The sequence below is a fragment of the Dermacentor variabilis genome, chromosome 9 (assembly GCF_050947875.1).
Source record: "Dermacentor variabilis isolate Ectoservices chromosome 9, ASM5094787v1, whole genome shotgun sequence".
NCBI classification, from domain to species: Eukaryota; Metazoa; Arthropoda; class Arachnida; order Ixodida; family Ixodidae; genus Dermacentor; species Dermacentor variabilis.
The window spans coordinates 9,538,503-9,546,230 of record NC_134576.1 but is presented as its reverse complement, the minus strand read 5'-3'; positions in this window follow the sequence as shown (position 1 = coordinate 9,546,230).

The following is a 7,728-nucleotide window of genomic DNA, read 5'->3' as shown; positions in this document are numbered from 1 at the left end:
CGAGACAACTCGGAGAACTTTGCTTGAAGATTATTGTCATTTTTATCGCGACTTTGTGTGGTCACACGGGCAGAGGCAGGATGATCGGAATCACGCTGCATCTGCGCATCAGATCGTGATTTGCACTCGGTGGTTTAGAAGCTGGTCCCAGATATAAACTTTGTTATCTACTTTCAATTTACCAAAACAATTGAAACCTTTGTTCCATTGGCCTTTTCCACAGTTGCAGAACGCCACAGTCTACCACACAAGTCACGAACCTTTTTAGAAAAGTCCTCTGATATTGAATTCTGCGTTCCTTTTAGCTTATAGCATGATGACATTATTCTAGCTTTCTCAGAAAAATCAAAGAGCCTCAGCATAAGTGGTCGGCATTTCCCAGCATGTTTATAACCAACCCTGTGAATGCGCTCAATTGAATTCACTTCGATATCAAGCAACTCCTTAAATATATCTTGTTTCACTCTGTCTTGCAAGGATTTATTATCCTCTCTTGTTTCTTTACTTAATCCATAATGAACACATTATTTCTTTGACTACGGTTTTCAAGATCGTTGACCTTATTTGATAACTCATTCACTAGCTCCCTCGTCTCTTTGCAATTTACTTCGTACTCAGCCAGCTTCTTCTCACATTTTTGTAATCGTCCAAGCTGTAATCGTCTGTAATCGTTTGTAATCGTCCACTGAAGATAGCCTTTCTTGAACGTTGCCTACCATTAATTCCAGTTGCTTCATGTTGGCGGAGAGTATGTTGAGCGTCTTATTGGTCTTTGTTTGCTCTTTTAGGATTTGCCTGAGAAGCTGGCTATTCAGAGTCGCCTCGGATTCTGACTCTGAGGACGTCCAGGGTTAAGCTCTACATCCCCTGAGGTTAACAAGAGCAGTCTAATAACACGCAAACAATCGCACAGAGAAACAAGCAGGCACTGTGGGCTTGGCAGCACTGTCAAAGTAAGTGAATAGAGTAGACAAAATATTTGTCACCAACCTAGACGAAAAAGCAGAAATGCATGAGCATCCATCTGAGCACGGTGCTGCCAAGCCCACTAATGTGTTTCACCCATTATATATACTGACTTCTTACATACCTAGATTTATTAGGACTTAAATATTTCTTCAATTTTCTTGTCGCGAGGTTTTGTGTATATGTGCAGTGAACTTTGTTCCCAGTGACACTCTTTTGCCGTTCATCAAGGTGTATCTTCGCATTTATAGAGTACGAAGGCAAGACAAATGAAAGTGAGCCAAACCACCCCACGCAATAATGGTTGAGCTTAATATCTGCGAGGCATGCGCGTAGCACACAGGCATCTATCACTTACAAATGTGACACGCAGGTGTCAGGATAAATGTTCTTTAATACTCTCATACACTAGGTCGAACGTGTTTATGTGACATGATAGACACTCAAGAAGTTGAACAGCGCGGTGTCGTGAGGTTTTTGACAGCTGAAGGCATTTCCGAAAAAGAAATTAGTAGCCTTATGGCTGTCTTTTATGTTGAACATTGCATTTCATTGGCCACTGTGAAGCAATGAAGCATAAGGTTAACAAAAGGATGTGAAAGTTGCAAAGACAATTCAAGACCAGGCCAAAGCCACCATGCAATCACCCCCAACACAAATGCAAAGGTTCATGAGCTGATTAGACAAGAACGCAGGACAAGCATCGATGAACTGGCAGAGCATGTGAACATCAGTCGTGGTTCGGTTCCCACCATAATTCATGACCATCTCGGTTATCGGCTCTTATGTGCAAAATGGAAGCCCAACATTTTGAAACACCGCCAGAAGACGGAGAGGTTCGGCACTGCCTTGACTCATCTGATCCAATACCACAATGAGGGTCACAACTTCTTGTCTGCAGTTGTGACTGAGGACGAATCGTGGTGCCACTGCTAAGAGCTTGAAACACGATGGCAAAGCTTACACTGGAAACATTCGAATTTGCTATCCCCAAAGAAAGCAAAGGCAGTCATTTCTGCCGGAAAGGTGTTGTTCAATTTCTTTTCGATCGTCAGGGGCCACTACTAATCAAATTTGCTAAACCTGGAGAGTCTATGAATTGTTTCGGGTATTGTGAAATGCCGGATCAGCTGCGCATTGCGATCAAGAACAAACGACGTGGAAAATTGACAAATGGGGTCATCTTACTCCACGACAATGCCCGTCCCCATGTTGCAGATGTGGTTAACATAAAACTGACAAAGTTCAAGAGCGAAATGCTGCAATATCCGCCATACAACCCAGACCTATCGCCTTGAGACTTCCACATTTTGGGGCAACCGAAAAAACAGCTCAAGGGAACCCGATTCGTGTCGGATGATGACGCGAAAGAGTCTATTACAGACTTTTTGAAGCAGCAACCCAAGGAGTTTTACGAGACAGGAATGGCATGACTTATTAGTCAGTGGGACAAATGTCTAAATGCTCGTGCAGGTTATTTTTAAATTTAGTACCCCGTTTGTCATATATTCGCATTGGCTCACTTTCATTTGCCTCGCCTTCGTATATTTTGCAAAACTTCTGCTTTCTATACATTCTCAATGAGAAGACTATAATTTCGGTGCAATCACTCAGAATACATGTCCGGTGACAGCTGCTCCTGCGCGGTACACTGGAACAAAAGACAGCGTCTTTGAGATTTTTCTTTGGTCATTGCATATATACAAAAATGAAAACAAGGTTCTTGAATAACAAAGTTTAATTAAAATCATCATCATCATCATCATCATCAGCCTGGTTACGCCCACTGCAGGGCAAAGGCCTCTCCCATACTTCTCCAACAACCCCGGTCATGTACTAATTGTGGCCATGCCGTCCCTGCAAACTTCTTAATCTCATCCGCCCACCTAACTTTCTGCCGCCCCCTGCTACGCTTCCCTTCCCTTGGGATCCAGTCCGTAACCCTTAATGACCATCGGTTATCTTCCCTCCTCATTACATGTCCTGCCCATGCCCATTTCTTTTTCTTGATTTCAACTGATGTAATTAACTCGCGTTTGTTCCCTCACCCAATCAGCTCTTTTCTTATCCCTTAACGTTACACCTATCATTCTTCTTTCCATAGCTCGTTGTGTCGTCCTCAATTTGAGCAGAACCCTTTTCGTAAGCCTCCAGGTTTCTGCCCCGTAGGTGAGTACTGGTAAGACACAGCTATTATATACTTTTCTCTTGAGGGATAACGGCAACCTGCTGTTCATGATTTGGGAATGCCTGCCAAACGCACTCCAGCCCATATGTGTCTTTAACTTGTTCATTTTATGTCCTTTACATTTTTCATATCAGCGGCATTCTCTGCTTTGTTGGTTTCGAACTGATATATTTTATAAGTTTGTGTGACATTTTCCTTACTTAATAAGTAGACAAAAACATGGAAGCGTAGATATCAGTTATTTCGGGCGCAATTTTTGAGGGATACGAGCATATTCTTTTATAAAAAAACAGATATTTTACTTATCTTGACGGAGCGTAGCTTTTAAGAATTCGTTTGCAGCATCCTTGGCAATGGCAATGCAGTTATTCATGTATTTGATCCCTGTACAAATTCTACAAGGAGGAGGCCAACATGTATAGCATACTCGATTAATTCAAGCAGGCAAGGCGACTGTTTTTCACCAGCCTGTTTCATAGGGAATGTCATTAAATCATCATTGTCATTAACACCTTATTGTGCCATTTGACATGCGCGTCCCATCGCATCGACGCATACAAACTTTGCATGGCAGTTCCATTATATTCCTTCAGGTGTGCCGACATGTAACAGTTTCATATAGTAGTTGCATGCTGCATTTAGCTAGACCTGGTAAACTCAAGCAGGCTACGTGACCACTTGCCACCATCCCGTTTCAAAGGGGATGCCAACAAACCATCATTATCATTATCAACAGCAACATACCATGCCACGGGTCAAGGGATGCGATATGTGCGCCACGTAGACTGGATACCTGTATTTACACTTTGATACACATTATGGTGCCTCCTCGCAAGGTACGAACCACTGCTGAAGAAGCAAATCGTAGAGCTATGCACGTGGCTGCAACCTTGCAACATCGGGCTCAGCAGGTATGCTGTGCAGATTTCCACAGAGAGCAGTCGATGGCGCGCGGATAGTTCAGATCCTTCTCCTGGAAACGACGCGAAGATACTTCACCACGTAGACTCGCTAGTGGGGGTGCCACTACTCCTGCGGAGCCACTCCTCCAATTTACGCTGCGACTGTGCTGCGTGTGCCACACAGGCCTGTAACTTCTTCAAATGGCTTTGTTTGTTTGTTTGTTTATTTATTTATTTATTTATTTATTTATTTATTTATTTATTTATTTATTTATTTATTTATTTATTTAAAAGACTTTTAGGGCCCAAAGGCAGTACAGAAAGGAGTGGGGGGAAAATGACAAGGCGTGCAGCAAAAAAAAAATTACAAGGCGCCTTGTAAGCGATCTTGAACTTGTGGTCATCAGTTATACTAGCGATAGTGGAGGGAAGGTGGTTCGATGCAACACTTGTTCTAGGAAGAAAAGAGTCATTACACAATTTTGTGCAACAAGAAGGTAGACCCACCTTGAAGCAATGATCAGTCCTTGAAGATATATAATGAGGTGGATAAAGCAACGTCCTTCAACTCGTTGCTATAATAATAGCTCAGCACAGCTCAGATTTTATGAAAAAGGTTAAGGCGAGATGACTTTCGACGCAACAAAAGGTCAGCCAAGTTTAAGGTTTTCTTCATAGATGTGACACTGGAACAACATGCATAATTCAATAAGATGAAACATGCTCCGCGATTCTGAATGGCTTCAAGAGTTTTAATGAGTGTATTCTGAGAAGGATCGAATATGGCACATGCGCACTCTAATTTAGAATGTACCAAGGGTTCGTAAAGTGTTAACTTCAGAGACAATGGGGCATCAAAAAAGTTTCGACGCAGATAACCAAGCATGCGATTGGCGTTGTTCATTACATATTCAACGGAAGATTAGAAGAAATGTGAACACCAAGGATTTATAGCTGTCAACAGATCATAATGGAATATTGAGGCAGTAAGTACGTGGACAATGATTAGTGATGTGGTGAGAAACTTGCATACTTTTACATTCAGTTGTATTAAGTGTCATGAGTCATTGACTGCGCCATTCAAATACCCTATCTAGATCACGTTGCAGGTTGAGATAATCGGCATGGTTAGTAATTTTCTGGTAAACCATGCAGTCATCTGCAAACATTCGGACAGTTCAGGAAGAAAGGCAAGTGGGAAGATCATTAATATAAATCAAGAAGAGCAGAGGGCCCAAAATGGACCCTTGCAGGACACCAGATGTTACAGATAAATTAGGTGAAGAGAAGTTGTTAGCCGTTACATACTGACTACAGTAAGAGAGAAATTCCTTAATCCATGCAAGTACATTGGGGTCTATGTTAAGCTGAATAAGCTCGAAGTAGATTGTGTGAGGCTGAGTAGATTGTATCAAATGCTTTAGTGAAACCTAAATATATGCAATCAATATTAAAGTCATGATCCGCATTAATAAACAAATCGTTAATAAAACATAGCAATTGCATTTCGCACGAAACTGCTTTACAGAATCCATGCTGATAAATGCTGAAGAAGGAATCGGACTATTGGATTCAAGGAATTCAATGAGGTGCGAGTATATTGTATGCTCTAGGATTTTTACTGGAATGGATTTTAATTATATGGCACGGTAATTATTGGGGGAATGTACATCACCAGATTTATGCACAGGGGCCACCTTCCCTATTTTCCAATCAGAGGGCAGTGAAGACATCTGTATGAACTGTTGAAAAACTGCCCACTGCAAGGCAAAGGCCTCTCCCATACTTCTCCGAACTACCCCAGTCATGTACAAATTGTGGCCATGTTGTCCCTGCAAACTTCTTAATCTCATCCGCCCACCTAACTTTCTGCCGTCCCTTGCTACGCTTCTCTTCCCTTGGAATCCAGTCCGTAACCCTTAATGACCACCGGTTATCTTCCCTCATTACATGTCCTGCACATGCCCCATTTCTTTTTCTTGATTTCAACTAAGATGTCATTAACTCATGTTTGTTCCATCACCCAATCTGCTCTTTTCTTATCCCTTAACGTTGCACCCATCATTCTTCTTTCCATAGCTTGTGGCGTCGTCCTCAATTTAAGTAGAACTCCATTCATAAGCCTCCAGGTTTCTGCCTCGTAGGTGAGTACCGGTTAGACACAGCTATTATACACTTTTCTCGTGAGGGATAATGGCAACCTGCTGTTCATGATCTGAGAATTCCTGCCAAACACACCCCAGCTCATTCTTATTCTTCTGATTATTTCAGTTTCATGATCCGTATCCACAGTCACTACCTGACCTAGGTAGATGTATTCCCTTACCACTTCCAGTGCCTCGCTACCTATTGTAAACTGCTGTTCTCTTCCCAGACTGTTAAACATTACATTGGTTTTCTGCAGATTAATTTTTAGACCCACCCTTCTGCTTTGCCTCTCCAGGTCAGTGAGCATGCATTGCAATTGGTCCCCTGAATTACTAAGCAAGGCAATATCAACAGCAAATCGCAAGTTACTAAGGTATTCTCCATTACGTTTTATCCCCAATTCTACCCAATCCAGGTCTCTGAATACCTCCTGTAAACATGCTGTGAATAGCATTGAAGAGATTGTATCTCCCTGCCTGACGCCTTTCTTTATTGGGATTTTGTTGCTTTTTTATGGATGACTACGGTGGCTGTGGAGCTGCTATACATATCTTTCAGTATTTTACATACGGCTCGTCTACACCCTGATTCCGTAATGCCTCCATGACTGCTGAGGTTTTGACAGAATCAAATGCTTTCTCGTAATCAATGAAAGCTATATGTAATGGTTGGTTATATTCCGCACATTTCTCTATCACCTGATTGATAGTGTGAATATGGTCTATTGTTGAGTAGCCTTTACGAAATCCTGCCTGGTCCTTTGCTTGACAGAAGTCTAAGGTGTTCCTGATTCTATTTGCAATTACCTTAGCAAATAGTTTGTAGGCAACAAACAGTAAGCTGATCGGTCTATAATTTTTCAAGTCTTTAGCTCCCCTTTCTTATGGATTAGGATTATGTTAGCGTTATTCCAAGGTTCCGGTAGGCTCGAGGTCATGAAGCACTGCGTATACAGAGTGGCCAGTTTTTCTAGAACAATCTCCCCACCATCCTTCACTAAATCTGCTGTTACCTGATCCTCCCCAGCTGCCTTCCCCCTTTGCATAGCTCTCAAGGCTTTCTTCTTCCGGCGTTACTTGTGGGACTTCAAATTCCTCTAGACTATTCTCTCTTCCATTATCGTCATGGGTGCCACTCATCATCACCGTCATCATCAGCCTGGTTGCGCCTACTGCAGGGCAAAGGCCTCTCCCATACTTCTCCAACAACCCCGGTCATGTACTAATTCTGGCCATGTCGTCCCTGCAAACTTCTTAATCTCATCCGCCCACCTAACTTTCTGTCGCCCCCTGCTACGCTTCCCTTCCCTTGGAACCCAGTCCGTAACCCTTAAGTGCCACTGGTACTGTATAAATCTCTATAGAACTCCTCAGCTACTTCAACTATATCATCCATATTAGTAATGATATTGCCGTCTTTGTCTCTTAATGCAGACATCTGATTCTTGCCAATTCCTAGTTTCTTCTTCACTGCTTTTAGGCTTCCTACGTTGCTGAGAGCATGTTCAATTCTATCCATATTATA